The 16,834-nt window shown below is 40.5% G+C and overlaps 1 long non-coding RNA gene across 1 annotated transcript in view; it reads right to left on the bottom strand.

The window, feature by feature from the left end:
* Nucleotides 1-3,928: 3,928 nt before the first annotated feature.
* Nucleotides 3,929-16,834, bottom strand: part of LOC133648464 (uncharacterized) — a 25,698-nt gene continuing 12,792 nt past the window's right edge. The window contains exon 3 of the long non-coding RNA XR_009825874.1: nt 3,929-4,308. This is a non-coding gene — a long non-coding RNA (uncharacterized LOC133648464). The remainder of the gene's footprint in view (nt 4,309-16,834) is intronic.

Raw genomic sequence — 16,834 nt, 5'->3', positions numbered from 1 at the left:
ACCCAACACCAAGAATAGACATTTGAAAGGCAATTTAAAATAAATAAAGAATAGTGAACAACAGGCTGAATAAGTGTACGTTATATGATGCATAAATAACCAACTGAGAACGTGCCTGGTATGTTAGCGTAACATATTATGGCAAGTCATTCAAATAACTATAACATATAGAACATGCTATACGTTTACCAAACAATCTGTCAGTCCTAATCGCTAAATCCGATGAAATCTTATACGTCTAGTCTCTTACGTGAATGAGCTCAATAATATTATTTGATATTTTACGGTAATGTGTTAATAATTTCACACATAAGTCGCTCCTGAGTATAAGTCGCACCCCGGCCAAACTATGAAAGAAACTGCGATTTATAGTCCGAAAAATACGGTATCTGGGAAGGCACCATTAATGCTGAAAGGTCCATACAGGTTTTGGAGCAACATATGTTGCCATCCAAGCAATTTCAGCAAGACAATGCCACGCCACATTCTGCACATGTTACAACAGCATGGCTTCATAGTAAAAGAGTGCGGGTACTAGACTGGTCTGCCTGTAGTCCAGACTTGTCTCCCATTGAAAATGTGTGTCGCATTATGAAGCATAAAATACGACAACGGAGACCTCGGACTGTTGAACAACTTAAGCTGTACATCAAGCAAGAATAGGAAATAATTCCACCTGAAAAGCTTCAAAAATTGGTCTCCTCAGAAAGGTTTACTGAGTGTTGTTAAAAGGAAAGGCCATGTAACACAGTGGTAAAAATGCCTCTGTGCCAACTTTTTTGCAATGTGTTGCTGCCATTAAATTCCAAGTTAATGATTATTTGCAAAAAAAAAGTAAGTGTCTTTGCAGTCTATTGATTTGAATATAAGTTCAAAAGGATTTGCAAATCATTTTATTCTGTTTTTATTTACGATTTACACAATGTGCCAACTTCACTGGTTTTGGGTTTTGTACTTTATTATTCGATTTTATAAATAAATTCTCTACATAATTGTATACTTTTTGTGCTTTTTGCCGCTGTCCATCCATTGTCCCTTTCAGGGGCTTAGACTTAGACTTAGAAATTCTTTATTGGCCTTAGAGGCCCCACTACAATAGAGCCCTATACTGAACTCAATACACTAGCTCACAATATTTATACCACTTACACAAGGGCAGAAAAACACTTTTTTCTTTTTCAACTGAAACCTTTAAAGGCCTACTGAAATTATTTTTTTTTATTTAAACGGGGATAGCAGATCCATTCTATGTGTCATACTTGATCATTTTGCGATATTGCCATATTTTTGCTGAAAGGATTTAGTATAGAACAACGACGATAAAGTTTGCAACTTTTGGTCTCCGATAAAAAAAAAGCCTTGCCCCTACCGGAAGTAGCGTGACGACACCGCAGGAAAAGCTGCTCACATTTTCCTATTGTTTACACCAGCAGCGAGAGAGATTCGGACAGAGAAAGCGACGATTACCCCATTAATTTGAGCGAGGATGAAAGATTCGTGGATGAGGAACGTGAAAGTGAAGGACTAGCGTGCAGTGTAGAGCGTATCTTTTTTCGCTCTGACCGTAACTTAGGTAAAAGGGCTCATTGGATTCCACACTCTCTCCTTTTTCTATTGTGGATCACGGATTTGTATTTTAAACCACCTCGGATACTATATCCTCTTGAAAATGAGTCGAGAACGCGAAATGGACATTCACAGTGACTTTTATCTCCACAACAATACATCGGCAAAACACTTTAGCTACTGAGCTAACGTGATAGCATCGGGCTCAAATGCAGATACAAACAAAATAAATAAACCCCTGACTGGAAGGAGAGACAGAAAATCAACAATACTATTAAACCCTGGACATGTAAATACACGGTTAATACTTTCCAGCTTGGCGAAGATTAACAATGCTGTTGCTAACGATGCCATTGAAGCTAACTTAGCAACTCCACTAACATTAGCGCTCCACCTACGCCAGCCAGCCCTCATCTGCTCATTAACACCCATGCTCACCTGCGTTCCAGCGATCGACGGAAGGACGAAGGACTTCACCCGATCATCCGTGCGGCTAGCGTCGCCTGGCGCGTCTGCTATCCAAGTAAGTCGTACTGGTTGTGTTGCTACAGTCAGCCGCTAATACACCGATCCCACCTACAACTTTCTTCTTTGCAGTCTCCATTGTTCATTAAACAAATTGCAAAAGATTCACCAACACAGATGTCCAGAATACTGTGGAATTTTTAGATGAAAACAGAGCTTTTTGTATTGGATTCAATGGAGTCTGAATACTTCCGTTTCAACGATTGACGTCACGCGCAAACGTCATCGTATCGAAACGTTTTCAGCCGGAAGTTTGCCGGGAAATTTAAAACTGCACTTTATAAGTTAACCCGGCCGTATTGGCATGTGTTGCAATGTTAAGATTTCATCATTGATATATAAACTATCAGACTGCGTGGTCGGTAGTAGTGGGTTTCAGTAGGCCTTTAACATAGCCATACAACCTCATACAGTATGTCGTCTTCCAGGCCCCTTTTTGACACACACACCCTCCTGCTACCTCCCACCTCCAAATAAATGCACCTGGGGATAGGTTGATTGGCAACACTAAAATTAGCCCAAGTGTGTGAATGTGAGTGTGAATGCTTGTCTGTCTATTGTGTTGGCCCTGCGATGAAGTGGCGACTTGTCCAGGGAGTACCCCGCCTTCTGTCCGAGTGCTGCTGGGATAGGCTCCAGCCGCCCGCGACCCCATGAGGGACAAACGGTACAAAATGGATAGATGGACACACACACACACATACAGTGTGATGCAATATCAAAGCACAAAAGCTCTACTTTGAAATCTCCCGTTCAAGAGGCTGAGAAGCAATATTATCATGCAGATACAGCAGATTTTTTTATATCAGTCTTAAAGATGAATGAACCATTTGTCATTTGTGTGATTTCCCTCTTTTGTTCTTTTGGGGTGACCCCCGATGCTGCCTTCCACACACTTGCAATGGATTTTAATTATAAAAGTCATCAATAACCAATGGCAGCTGCATGTCTTCTGTTATCTGTCTGCTGATAATCACATAATATGACACTTCTCCCTGGCCTTGAAAAAGGCTCCCATGGCCTATTCATATAGAGCCACTGTCCATTTTACCTTTCTGTACACATGGTGCTCATTAGTGAGTGTAAAACACCTTTATTTGCAGTACAGACTAAAAGGCACTCAAAATAGGCCAAAACACATTTAGGAATAGATAATAACAGACTACATTGGCTATAGGCACAATCTGTTTTTGTCAAAACTTTAGCTAAAAGGGATTTATTGTGATTACTTCTGCAGTAATGCACTCAGGACACTATTTCTTCCATGTGCTTAAGAGAAAACGCTGCACAATTGCGCAGATTTTGGTTTCGCTTCCTGTTGGGCGGGGTCCTTGCCCGTTTGTTCCGGCCTTGCGCTGTGGGGTCTGTGTCTGGCTTTATGCGGGGGCAGCGCAGCCCTCTTGTTTGGTGTGGGTGCTGTGTCTCGGTTGTTTGTGTGGGTTTGGATTGGGGAGTGCAGTCTACTGGGGTAGGTGTTGATGTCTCTTGTTTGCGTGTTAGCATTTGGGCTGACTGGCGAGCTGGCGCTGGCTGGTCTCCATGGTCCTGCCTGTGTATGGACTAATTTGTTTATATATGTGTGTGTGGGTGTGTGTGTGTGTGTGTATATATGTAATTATTATTGTTATATATGTGTGTGTATCTGTATGTGTATGTATTGATGGATGTAAGTATGTATATGTGTATGTATGTATGCATGTGTGTTTGTGTATCTGTATATATAAGTATATATGCATGCGGCGCCGCTGCTGCCCACTGCTCCCCAAGGGGATGGGACAAATGCAGAGGACACATTTCACCACATCTAGTGTGTGTGTGACAATCATTGGTACTTTAATCTTAATCTTAATATATGTGTATGTATGTATACATAAGTCTAATAAATCTTTTTTTTTGGGGGTGGGGGGGTGGGGGGCTCTCGGGGTCTGCTTGTCCTCAGGCTACTGCAGCCAGGCTGCATGTCTGGGGTGTCTGTGGCCTACCGTCCACCCCTTCCGGATGCCCATCTTGGTTGGGGCCTCCTGGGTCTGGTCCCCGCGTCTATTGTGGCAGGTCGGTGCGCTGCAGAGTACTCTGCAGTGCTGCAAGTCGGCCAGCTGCTGGGGTAGTGACCTTGTGTGTCAGGGTGTCTGTGATGTCCTTTTTTTTTTTCTCTTCCCTCAAGGGGAGGATCTGCCAGGGCAGTTGCAGGATGTTCCATCTCCATCGTTGGGATCCCTGCAGGTGGGGTATGTATAATATATATATATATATATATATATATATATATATATATATATATATATATATATATATATATATATATATATATATATATATATATATATGTATATATACATATTTCTATATATACATATATATACACATATATACACACACATATGTACAGTATATATGTGTGTATGTATATATATATATATATACCGTAATTTCCGGACTATAATCCATGCAAAATGTTGACCAAAGAACCACCATTACATGTTATGTAGACCACTAGGAAGTGTCTTAAATGTACAAAAAATAATCATAATATGACCCCTTCAAGTGCAAAGAGGACACTATGTGCCTTAGTGGAACAGTGGAGCTGTCCAAGGTGCTGAATCAAAAAAAGTTTCATTTATTTAGTCTGGTAATGATTTATAAAGCCCAAAAAAGAAAGGAAAAATCAATTGAAGGACTTTTCTTTAAATTATTTTCTTAAATTTATGTCAGAGAATTACTACAATTAACAGAAATTTTGCCTCCCTGAAAGCTTGAACAGATCAGAAAAAAACAACAATCCCTGGAAAAAATCCAAACATAATGATGAACAGTGATGGGACTTGTTAGGCGTCACTGTGGGAGTACAGAGAGAAATGTGAGCAGGTGTGGACCAACACTGGAAAAAAAACAACAGAGCCCTTTAGGCCGCAGCCCTCTGGAGTGCTCTGCTGTTTTTTATGAAACAGGCTGCATAGCCTCAGCTGGTTGCTGCTTCCTTAACGGAGAGCCCGGAAGCTCAGTTGAGGTTGAAGAGGTTCAACGTGGGTCAGTGCAGCTAAAGCACATCTGTACGGCTGCAAGGCTTAGTGAAAACTAAAGGAACAGCCTTTTTTTTAGCTTTTAAAGAAAAAAGAAACTACCTAAGGGTGGAAGGGGATTGCTTTGTGTTCACATTGTTATCATTTTAGCCATAGGATATTAGGATTCTTAGCAGCTTCATTAATGCTATCAGATGGGTGTAGGGGCACAGCACCACCTTAAGGAGTAGTACTAGTAACGCTTTTATTTGAAAGCCCGTGTTTAAAAAGACATGAGGAGGCAGTGGAAATAATGTCCCTTTTTTTTTTTTAAAAAACTAAACATCTGCATCAAGTACTACTATAGCTCTTCTTGGTGTGTTTTGCCAAAAAGTTTGAGGATTGATTTTAATAATAATGATTTGGTGGCGATTTGTCCAGAATGTACCCTGCCTTTCGCACGAGTGCAGCTGGAATAGGCTCCGTTGAGACAGAGAGCCAGCAGCTGGTCTCCAGTGCAAACATGGCCGTTGCTTCCTGGAGACAGATCCAAAAGCACCAAAAACCAGCGCAGAAGTCACAAATGTGCCACCCCTTGTTGGGCAGTCTCCAAGGGCCCCAAACCAAAAGGCAAAAAACACATGAAAACAAGAGAAAAACATTAAGAACACAAAGGAGGAAACACAAGAGCACAGAGCTCCTGCAACCAGCAGCCACTACAGCGGCGCCATCTTGTGTAGTTATACATTTTTCAGATGTCTTAGCGGTAAATTAGAACTAGAAGTGTAGGCCATAATACTAGAGGAGATACGAGCGAGTACGAGTATACTGCAGAGTTGTAAATAAGGAGTTCCTGTGTTGCTGAAAGCTGCTGTTTATGCGTTACAGAAACAAACAACAAACACAAGGCTGTATGGACACTCCCTGGGTGTGTGGAGGCGAATAACCACTCATAATAAGAATACTTTGCCTTTTGTGATAGCTTAAATTTTTTTTACCGAATAAATGCCTGACGCAAGACACGATCCTCTCTTTCACTTTTAGTCCCCCTATGTTTAGTCTCTACTTGGGGACGGCGTGGCGGAGTTGGGAAAGTGGACGTGCCAGCAACCTGAGGGTTCCTGGTTCGATCCCCAGCTTCTACCACCCTTGCTTCTGATGCGTCGTAGTTAGCCTTGAAGGTAGAAAAGCGCTACACAAGTATAACCCATTTACTTGCTAGCTTAGGTGACAGATAACAGAAAAGACTCAAAAAGACTCCACTTGAGTTCCATTTAAGAAACTTTAATTTGAACTAGGGATGTCTGATAATATCGGCCTGCCGATATTATCGGCCGATAAATGCTTTAAATGTATTATCGGAAATTATCGGTATCGTTTTGTTTTTTTGGGGTTTTTAAAAAAAATTAAATCAACATAAAAAACACAAGATACACTTACAATTAGTGCACCAACCCAAAAAACCTCCCTCCCCTATTTACACTCATTCACACTCATTCACACAAAAGGGTTGTTTCTTTCTGTTATTAATATTCTGGTTCCTACATTATATATCAATATATATCAATACAGTCTGCAAGGGATACAGTCCGTAAGCACACATGATTGTGCGTGCTGCTGGTCCACTAATAGTACTAACCTTTAACAGTTAATTTTACTCATTTTCATTATTACTAGCTTCTATGTAACTGTTTTTATATTGTTTTACTTTCTTTTTTATTCAAGAAAATGTTTTTAATGTATTTATCTTATTTTATTGTATTAATTTTTTTAAAAAGGACCTTATCTTCACCATACCAGGTTGTCCAAAATTGGCATAACAATGTGTTAATTCCACGACTGTATATATCGGTATCGGTTGATATCGGTATCGGTAATTAAGAGTTGGACAATGTCGGAATATCGGATATCGGCAAAAAAGCCATTATCGGACATCCCTAATTTGAACCACTGCAAAACTGATCCTACAGAAATAAAGCACATCAATTATAACCACATAAGATGCACAATTATTTATCTGTGTCAAACAAAATGCTTTTGAACAAATGGGTTAGCTTGATGCAAATTTACATTGAAAGTCCTATTAGCGATTTTACAAGGCAATTTCCAACATTTCAAAATGTGACAATTAATTAAACTATTATAAATAGACAACTAATATGTGATCACTTAAACAGCTAAGATATACAGTAATGAGCTTGAAATAATACAGGCCAAAACTTCCTTTTTTTTTTTACATTTTATAAAGCAAGGGGAGTGCATATAAGGGTTCTAAAATAACAGCCAATTTTTTTCAGTATTATTCCCTTTTCTTGGAGGTGTATCTTAACAAAGAATGTCGTTTGTTCCATAGTGTAAATGTCACAAATGATATTGTTCCAGTCCAGCAATTATTAGGGGTTTTTTTCAGGTCAAAACTTTCTAAGGCTCGACAAAAGGATGGTACAGGACAGACACATTCAACTTACTAAGGACAGTAGACAACTAAGAAACTTTGTTGGTCGTTGTGATCATCTACACCAGGGGTGTACAAACTTTTTGACTGGGGGGCCGCATTGGGCATAAAATTTGTTTGCCTGGGACCGAAAGCCAACAGCATGCAAAGTAATATAGATGAGTACAACCATATATGAGTACACAATCAGAAATATCCATCCATTTATCTATTTTCTACCGCTCATCCCAAAGCACCTAAAATGCACCAAACATGGATAAGTGTGCAGAGAGTGTTTTGCATTTTTCCCATCATCCTTTGTAGTGGATTTAAACGGGTGTAATTTTGACTTTTTTCTTTAATGTTGATTGGACGTTTTTTATAATAACCACAAAGTTCAATGAGCAAGTTGGGTTATGTGTGACCAAGTTGATATATATTATTTACTTTTTTTTTTTACTGCACCATGACTAGGGAAAGTTGTTTGGATTGGGTCATATAAGAATGATGTGCAGTCTTGTCTTGTAAGTACAATTAATGGTTGAGTTACTTTTGTTGGCCACCAAATGACAAATATCCAGCGACCATCAGACTGTTAGCTATCTGTGTATGGTATGAATACACCACCCTAGCTAAATTGCTTTTTGAACTCTAAGTGGGCCAAATTGAAGACGCCGGCCATGTATTTTCAGTTTACACTGGCTCAACGATAATGTGAGTACATGTGAATGGCTACGGTCAGAATCCCAGTGGCTCTAAGTGCGTCACTAACAGAGAGAAAAGCAATAGAAGAGCCTTTTTCTGTGTCGCTAATGCATCTTTCTATGCAGTGCAACATTAATGGAATGTCCCCGTTAAAGCTATCATGCACTAAATGGGCAGCTTTGTTGTTGTTATCCACTAGACAAAGTAATTACGCAGATTGTGGAGCTCTCCACGCTTCTCTCACAGTGTCTTTATGCTCGCCTTTAGAATTGAGCTCTTCTCTTTCAACTGTACAATGCCTCATTTTAAAAGTAAAAAAAGCACTTCCTGCCAGACCTTCTAAAGCCCAACTCTCAAAAACACCCTCACAAGGACCCATTCAACCTCGCCATACCACTTCACTTAGGCCCCAATATGGAAGTGTGCAAGAGGCGGAAATCCAAATGCCGACCCATTAGCATGGCTAATTACATTTCAGTACTAATCACACACACATTAAAGAGGGAGCTGGGGTTGGGGGGGCACAAGTCAAACTGATTATCTAAACAAGCACCTGGATTCCCTTTTCAGGAGCAGATGTGCTGAGGAGTTGGTGACAAAAAATGTCCAATGTTCCTGAAAAGCAGGGTAACAATAGAGTCGTTTAAACAGCTTCCATGAGCACCTGCAGCCAGCACACACATTGGCATGCTAGCATTTTAGTTAAATAAACAGTAAAAACATTTGAATCTACAGACAACTAGATTCAGCTTTAAAAAAAAAACATAATAGCACAATGCGTCCATTTCGCTCTCTATAAATGTGCTGATGGGAGTATGTGACCGATATAAGCTTGTATATGTCTCGCTCAGCGTGAGGCAGAGTGGGTCAGACGGTCTAAGCTCTTTATCCAAGTTCAGCGAGTGGCCCACCAAACAGGCACCCCTAAGTAAGTGAAAGGACTGGCGTCAGCAGCGTTAACTGAATCCCTGTGTCCACTGCAGTAAATTCGGTCAGCGTGGAAGAATACAATCGGGCTAAACTCAAGTCAAATCTGAAAACAAAGCTGCCTTTTGTCTTATTAGTGCAGGTATTTCAAACGTTTTCTACAGAGGGCCACTTTGATATTATTGTAAATTAAAGATATGCTAAATCCAATATTAATGTACATCCGTATAGAGCATGCTAAGCTATTTGGAAAAAAAACATTGTTATTTTAACTTTTGTGTTATCCAATCAATCCAATCCACTTTATTTATATGGCACATTTAAACAACAAAAATGTTTCCAAAGTGCTGCACAACAATATTAAAAACAATATTAAAAGGAATAATCAAATATTATCCTTAGCTCCACCAATGACTGAATAAAATAAATAAATAAATAAATATAAAACAAATATAAAAACAATATAAAAATAAATATGATTAAAAACGATATAGCGAATACCACCACATTTTTCAGTAATAAGTAATCTAACGCGTTACTATTTCCAAACCAGTGATAAGTAGAGATGTCCGATAATATCGGTCGATAAATGCTTTAAAATGTAATCTCGGAAATTATCGGTATCGGTTTCAACCTCCCGATTTTCCCGGGAGACTCCCGAATTTCAGTGCCCCTCCCGAAAATCTCCCGGGGCATCCATTACAACATTATTGGGGGCGTGCCTTAAAGGCACTGCCTTCAGCGTCCTCTACAACCTGTCGTCACGTCCGCTTTTCCTCCATACAAACAGCGTGCCGGCCATGTCACATAATATATGCAGCTTTTACACACACTAGTGAATGCAAAGCATACTTGATCAATAGCCATACAGGTCACACTGAGGGTGTCAGTATAAACAACTTTAACACTGTTACAATTATGCGCCACACTGTGAACCCACACCAAACAAGAATGACAAACACATTTCCGGAGAACATCCACACCGTAACACAACATAAACACAACAGAACAAATACCCAGAACCCCTTGCAGCACTAACTCTTCAGGGACGCTACAATATACACCCCCCGCTACCACCAACACCCCCCCCAAACACCCCCCCCCCCCCCGCGCCCCCAACGCCACAAGTCACATTTTCAGCATGAGGCCATTTCACGTGTAAAGCGGTAATCAGACCAAGGGGCAAACCAATTAGCAAACAGGAAATTGCCTGCGCCCGCAAGATTTCTGGAGACCACAAAACATCTCAAAGAAACAATGGCTTTTTTGCCGATATCCGATATGCCGATATTGTCCAACTCTTAATTACCAATTCCGATATCAATCGATACCGATATATACAGTCGTGGAATTAACACATTATTATGCCTAATTTTGTTGTGATGCCCCGCTGGATGCATTAAACAATGTAACAAGGTTTTCCAAAATAAATCAACTCAAGTTCTGGAAAAAAATACCAACATGGCACTGTCATATTTATTATTGAAGTCACAAAGTGCATTATTTTTTTTAACATGCCTCAAAACAGCAGCTTGGATGTTGGATGTTGATGCGGATGTTCTCCCGAAATGTGTTTGTCATTCTTGTTTGGTGTGGTTTCACAGTGTGGCGCATATTTGTAACAGTGTTAAAGTTGTTTATACGGCTACCCTCAGTGTGACCTGTATGGCTTTTGACCAAGTATGCTTGCATTCACTTGTGTGTGTGAAAAGCTGTAGCTATTGTGTGACTGGGCCGGCACGCAAAGGCAGAGCCTCTAAGGTTTATTGGCGCTCTGTACTTATCCCTACGTCCGTGTACACAGCGGCGTTTTAAAAAGTCATACATTTTACTTTTTGAAACCGATACCGATAATTTTGAAACCGATAACGATAATTTCCGATATTACATTTTAAAGCATTTATCGGCCGATAATATCGGAAGTCCGAAATTATCGGACATCTCTAATTAAAACATACAAATTAGACATTGTTTTTTAATTGTGGTTCAAAGAAACTTTAAAGAAAAAACTAATGAAACTGGTTTAGTAAAAAAGGATGATTCATTTTGTTACTGCAATTAAGCACTTCCTGTAACTCCCAAGCCAGTCAACACATGTTTTGGCCCATTCCTCATGGACAAAGTGTTCCAGCTCACTTAAGTTTGATGGGTGGTGATGGATGGTTTTGTGTCATTGTTCTGATGGAGGACCCATGGCCTATGACTGAGACATAGCTTTCTGACACTGGGCAACTCATTTCACTCCAGAATGCCTTGATAGTCTTGAGAGTTCATTGTACCCTGTTCGGACACCCTACGTCGGATGTATACATGATGTCATATATCAAATAAAGGAGTTGGTCGGGAGGACACTAACGCTAGCAACATCGGCATTGTTATTAGAGCTAGAGTGCTAACATTACAGTCACATTCAAACAGAAACATCATGGTAGGTTAGCCCAGTGTTTTTCAACCACTGTGCCGCGGCACACTAGTGTGCCGTGAGATATTGTCTGGTGTGCCGTGGGAAATTATGCAACTTCACCTAATTTATCCCAAAAATATTTTTGGCAAATCAATAATTAGAATCTGCCAATAATGTGCCGTTGCTTAGTGTCTGTGCTGTGTAAAACTCGGCAGGGTAACCACGTAATACTCCATGTCAGTAGGTGGCAGCATTGCTTTGTAAAAGTCGGAATGTGTCGGGTGAGACGAGGATGGTTTGTTGTGATCCCGATATGCAGACCACAGTGGGAGGCAGGGTGCAGGTAAAAAGGGTATGTAATGCTTAAACCCAAAATGAACGAAAGGAAAAGGCTATGCAAAACAAAAGTCAAACTGAACTGCCTACAAAGTAAACAGAGACAGAATGCTGGACGACAGCAAAAACTTACGGTGTCCACAAAGTACATCCGTACGTGACATGAAAATCAACAATGGCCACACAAAGAAGGATAGCAACAACGTAAATAGCCTTGCTTGCTAACACAAAGCAGGTGCGCGGAATAGCGCTCAAAGGAAGACATGAAGCCACTACAGGAAAACACCGGCAAAACAGGAAGGGCCACCAAAATAAGCAAGACAAGAACTAAAGCACTACACACAGGAAGACACCAACACACTCAAAATAAGTCACGACGACTTGGTGGAGTTAATTTTTTAAAGTTTTCTGCTGGTGGTGTGCCTCCGGATTTTTTTTATGACAAAAATGTGCCTTGCCTCAAAAAAGGTTGAAAAACACTGGGTTAGCCTATTGCTTGAGGAAAAGCTATATGCTCAAACTTACTGTAGCTGACTATAAGGAGCACACAACTTTATTCAAGCAAAAGTTTATACAGTTGGTATCATGCCCATGAATTAAGTTTTTTCTTCATGACGTCGTGAAAACCTGAAAATTTAAAGCGACTGTGAATGCCTCTTCTCTCAAATGTGGTACAAACACGTGAGGGATATTGATTCATTTTTCCTCATGTTTGGTGCTTATAAACAGGTTTTAGGAATAGATATGACTGATAAAATATAGTTACGAAGTCACTTTTGTATAACAAGGTACCATTGAACTGCTTTTCATGTCAGCTGAACTGACTATACAAATGCCCCTGGACTTTTACGTAGTACAGTAGGGAAATAAAATATGGGTTTTGAAATCAAATTAAAATAAAGACCATGAAAGCTAGGTACGTTTGCTGAAATGGAGACCTTATCTGGTCAGTTGACCCTTCAGATATCACCTCTATTTAAAAAGTGTTCTATAGAGTGCCAGAGGCCAAAATTTCTACCATCCAATCACACAATGAAAAAAACTACATGAAGGTGTCTGGGCAGGATAGATAAGAGCAAGTTAAAGTATGAGGGAGTGAGCTTGAATGTGGGTCACTTGCCGGGGTGTCCGAATGCTATCTGTGAGCACATTGTGCTACACGTCCATCAAACCGATTTGGTGCCCCCATCGGACAGACAGCATCAGAGATAGCAGGAAAGAGATTCAAAGGGGAAGTGTATCACTGCATCAGTGTGGCCTAGAGGTAATTTTTCCCTCATGCTCACTTCAGTGAACAGATCGATGGCCAAATGTAGTTTGAAAGACACTGACAGTGTGAAGTAGCAGTTAGGGACAAGACTTTTGCAGTTGAATGCTGAAAGATTTTGCCAAGAACGCCAAAGAGTGAACCAAGGATGTTGGAGACACATTCATGTAATTTTGCTTCATGTTTTTATGTTAAATGTCTACAGGTGGCATTATAGCAGTGTCTATAAAAAAAACAGGTGTAGGGAATCAGGAATGAGGCATCGGGTTGGAGATCATGCGTTGATTAAAGGGGCTGTTTGCAACATTTACACAGATGCCTAGAGGGCGCCAACTTTCCAATGTATTTTACGCAAAATATCCCCCTCTCTTGAAGGCCTACTGAAATGATTTTTTTTATTTAAACGGGAATAGCAGATCCATTCTATGTGTCATACTTGATCATTTCGCGATATTGCCATATTTTTGCTGAAAGGATTTAGTAGAGAAAATCGACGATAAAGTTCGCAACTTTTGCTCGCTGATAAAAAAAAGCCTTGACTGTACCGGAAGTAGCGTGACGTCACAGGAGGCAATATTACTCACAATTTTCCTTTGTTTACAATGAAGCGAGAGAGATTCGGACCGAGAAAGCGACGATAACCCCATTAATTTGAGCGAGGATGAAAGATTAGTAGATGAGGAACGTTACAGTGAAGGATTAGAGAGGCAGTGATGGACGTATCTTTTTTCGCTCTGACCGTAACTTAGGTACAAGCTGGCTCATTGGATTCCACATGCTCTCCTTTTTCTATTGTGGATCACGGATTTGTATTTTAAACCACCTCGGATACTACATCCTCTTGAAAATGAGAGTCGAGAACGCGAAATGAACATTTAAGTGACTTTTATCTCCACGACAATACATCGGTGACACACTTAGCTACTGAGCTAACGTGATAGCATCGTTCTCAAATGAAGATAGAAACAAAATAAATAAATCCCTGACTGGAAAGATAGACAGAAGATCAACAATACTATTAAACCATGTACATGTAACTACACGGTTAAAAATTCTCAGCCTGGTAAGGCTTAACAATGCTGTTGCTAACGACGCTAAGGCTAATTTAGCAACTTAGCAACCGGTGTTGTGCCTGAAACCTCACAGAACTATGACAAAAACATTAGCGCTCCACCTACGCCAGCCAGCCCTCATCTTCCCATCAACAGCCGTGCTCACCTGCATTCCAGCGATCGACGGCGCAACGAAGGACTTCATCCGTGGGTTTGGCGGCAAGCATCGGCTAGGCGTAGTAAGTAGTCCTTGTTGTGTTGCTGTAAGTATTGTACTTAGCCGCTAATACACCGATCGATTCCACCTACAACGTTCTTCTTTGCAGCCTCCATTGTTCATTAAACAAATTGCAAAAGATTCACCAACACAGATGTCCAGAATACAAGAGGTTTCTGTATCGGGTTCGACGGGGTCCAACCACTTCCATGGATTCTGTGACGTCACGCGCATAAATCATATCCAAAGGAGTTTTTCAACCGGAAGTGTGGCGGGAAATTTAAAATTGCAACACATGCCAATACGGCCGGGTTAACTTATAAAGTGCAATTTTAAATTTCCCGCTAAACTTCCGGTTAAAAACGTCTTTGTATGATGACGTATGCGAGTGACGTCACTAGTTAAACGGAAGTATTGGTACACCTTTGAATCCAATACAAAAAAGCTCTGTTTTCACCTCAAAACTCCACAGTATTCTGGACATCTGTGTTGGTGAATCTTTTGCAATTTGTTTAATGAACAATGAAGACTGCAAAGAAAAAAGTTGTAGGTGGGATCGGTGTATTAGCGGCTGGCTGTAGCAACACAACCAGGAGGACTTTGACTTGGATAGCAGACGCGCTAGCCGACGCTAGCCGACGCTAGCCGACGCTAGCCGCCGACCGCACGGATGATCGGGTGAAGTCCTTCGTCCTTCCGTCGAACGCTGGAACGCAGGTGAGCACGGGTGTTGATGAGCAGATGAGGGCTGGCTGGCATAGGTGGAGCGCTAATGTTTTTATCATAGCTCTGTGAGGTCCCGTCGCTAAGTTAGCTTCAATGGCGTCGTTAGCAACAGCATTGTTAATCTTCGCCAAGCTGGAAAGCATTAACCGTGTATTTACATGTCCAGGGTTTAATAGTATTGTTGATTTTCTGTCTATCCTTCCAGTCAGGGGTTTATTTATTTTGTTTATATCTGCATTTGAGCCCGATGCTATCACGTTAGCTCCGTAGCTAAAGTGTTTCGCAGATGTATTGTCATGGAGATAAAAGTCACTGTGAATGTCCATTTCGCGTTCTCGACTCTCATAGAATGGATCTGCTATCCCCGTTTAAATTTAAAAAATTCATTTCAGTAGGCCTTTAAAGGCTTCTCAAAAGTAATGATGTAATTTCGTACTTACGTGACACATGCATGCACCTGTTTTAGCTAATAATAGCAATTTGGACAGTTAGCGTGAGCTGTCATTCAATGTATATTCTATCATAACAACAACATGACTGCGAATTGTTCGTTGCTTCCCTTGGACTGCCTCTGTATGTGTGCATGCGCTCCCTCTGCGTATGTGTTGACGAGACCAGGTGAGTGACTGCCATTAAAAAACAATCATTTTATTCGGGCCGGAAGTGTGGCGTTACATAAACTTTGTAATTGTGAAAAATATAGACATTATCAAACAAATGTGTTCTGTTAAACCACTAATGGTAACATAAGCTGGCCGGTTTTGATTGATTGATTGAGACTTTTATTAGTAGGTTGCACAGTGAAGTACATATTCCGTACAATTGACCACTAAATGGTAGTTTTTCAACTTGTTTAAGTCGGGGTCCACTTAAATTGATTCATGATACAGATATATACTATCATATATACTATCATCATAATACAGTCATCACACAAGATAATCACATTGAATTATTTACATTATTTACAATCAGGGGTGTGGAGGGGGGGGGGTATGGACATCAAGTAGTGGACATAGAGAGAGAGAGAGAGAGAGAGAGAGAGAGAGAGAGAGAGAGAGAGAGAGAGAGAGAGAGAGAGAGAGAGAGAGAGAGAGAGAGAGAGAGAGAGAGAGATCAGAAGGCATAAGAAAAAGAAAAAGTATCTGCATTTGATTGTTTACATTTGATTATTAGCAATCCGGGGAGGGTGTTAGTTTAGGGTTGTAGCTGCCTGGAGGTGAACTTTTATTGCGGTTTTGAAGGAGGTTAGAGATGCCCTTTCTTTTATACCTGTTGGGAGCGCATTCCACATTGATGTGGCATAGAAAGAGAATGAGTTAAGACCTTTGTTAGTTCGGAATCTGGGTTTAACGTGGTTAGTGGAGCACCCCCGGTGGTGTTCTTGTTATATTGTTTGCTTTAAAAATGTTTACTGTGAGCAAGTTGCAAACAGCCCCTTCAAGGGCTATAAATAACATTTGATTGATTGATTGATTGATTTTTACCACTCGCTCGCCCACACACTTAATACTGTTTTGCTTTAGAACAGCTTCAGATTATTTGTTTAATTCTTGAATCTGTACAGTCATGTTTTTGGTAACTATCCCTATCATTAAATGGGAACCTTCCCAGACCGTGGATCATCATCTGGACAATTGTTTGTAAGAGCGCGTCACACATGTCGACCACACCCC

The sequence above is a fragment of the Entelurus aequoreus genome, linkage group LG04 (assembly GCF_033978785.1).
Source record: "Entelurus aequoreus isolate RoL-2023_Sb linkage group LG04, RoL_Eaeq_v1.1, whole genome shotgun sequence".
Lineage (NCBI taxonomy): Eukaryota > Metazoa > Chordata > Actinopteri > Syngnathiformes > Syngnathidae > Entelurus > Entelurus aequoreus.
Note: the sequence above shows the minus strand (reverse complement) of the source record. Positions and strands in the feature narration are given on the sequence as shown.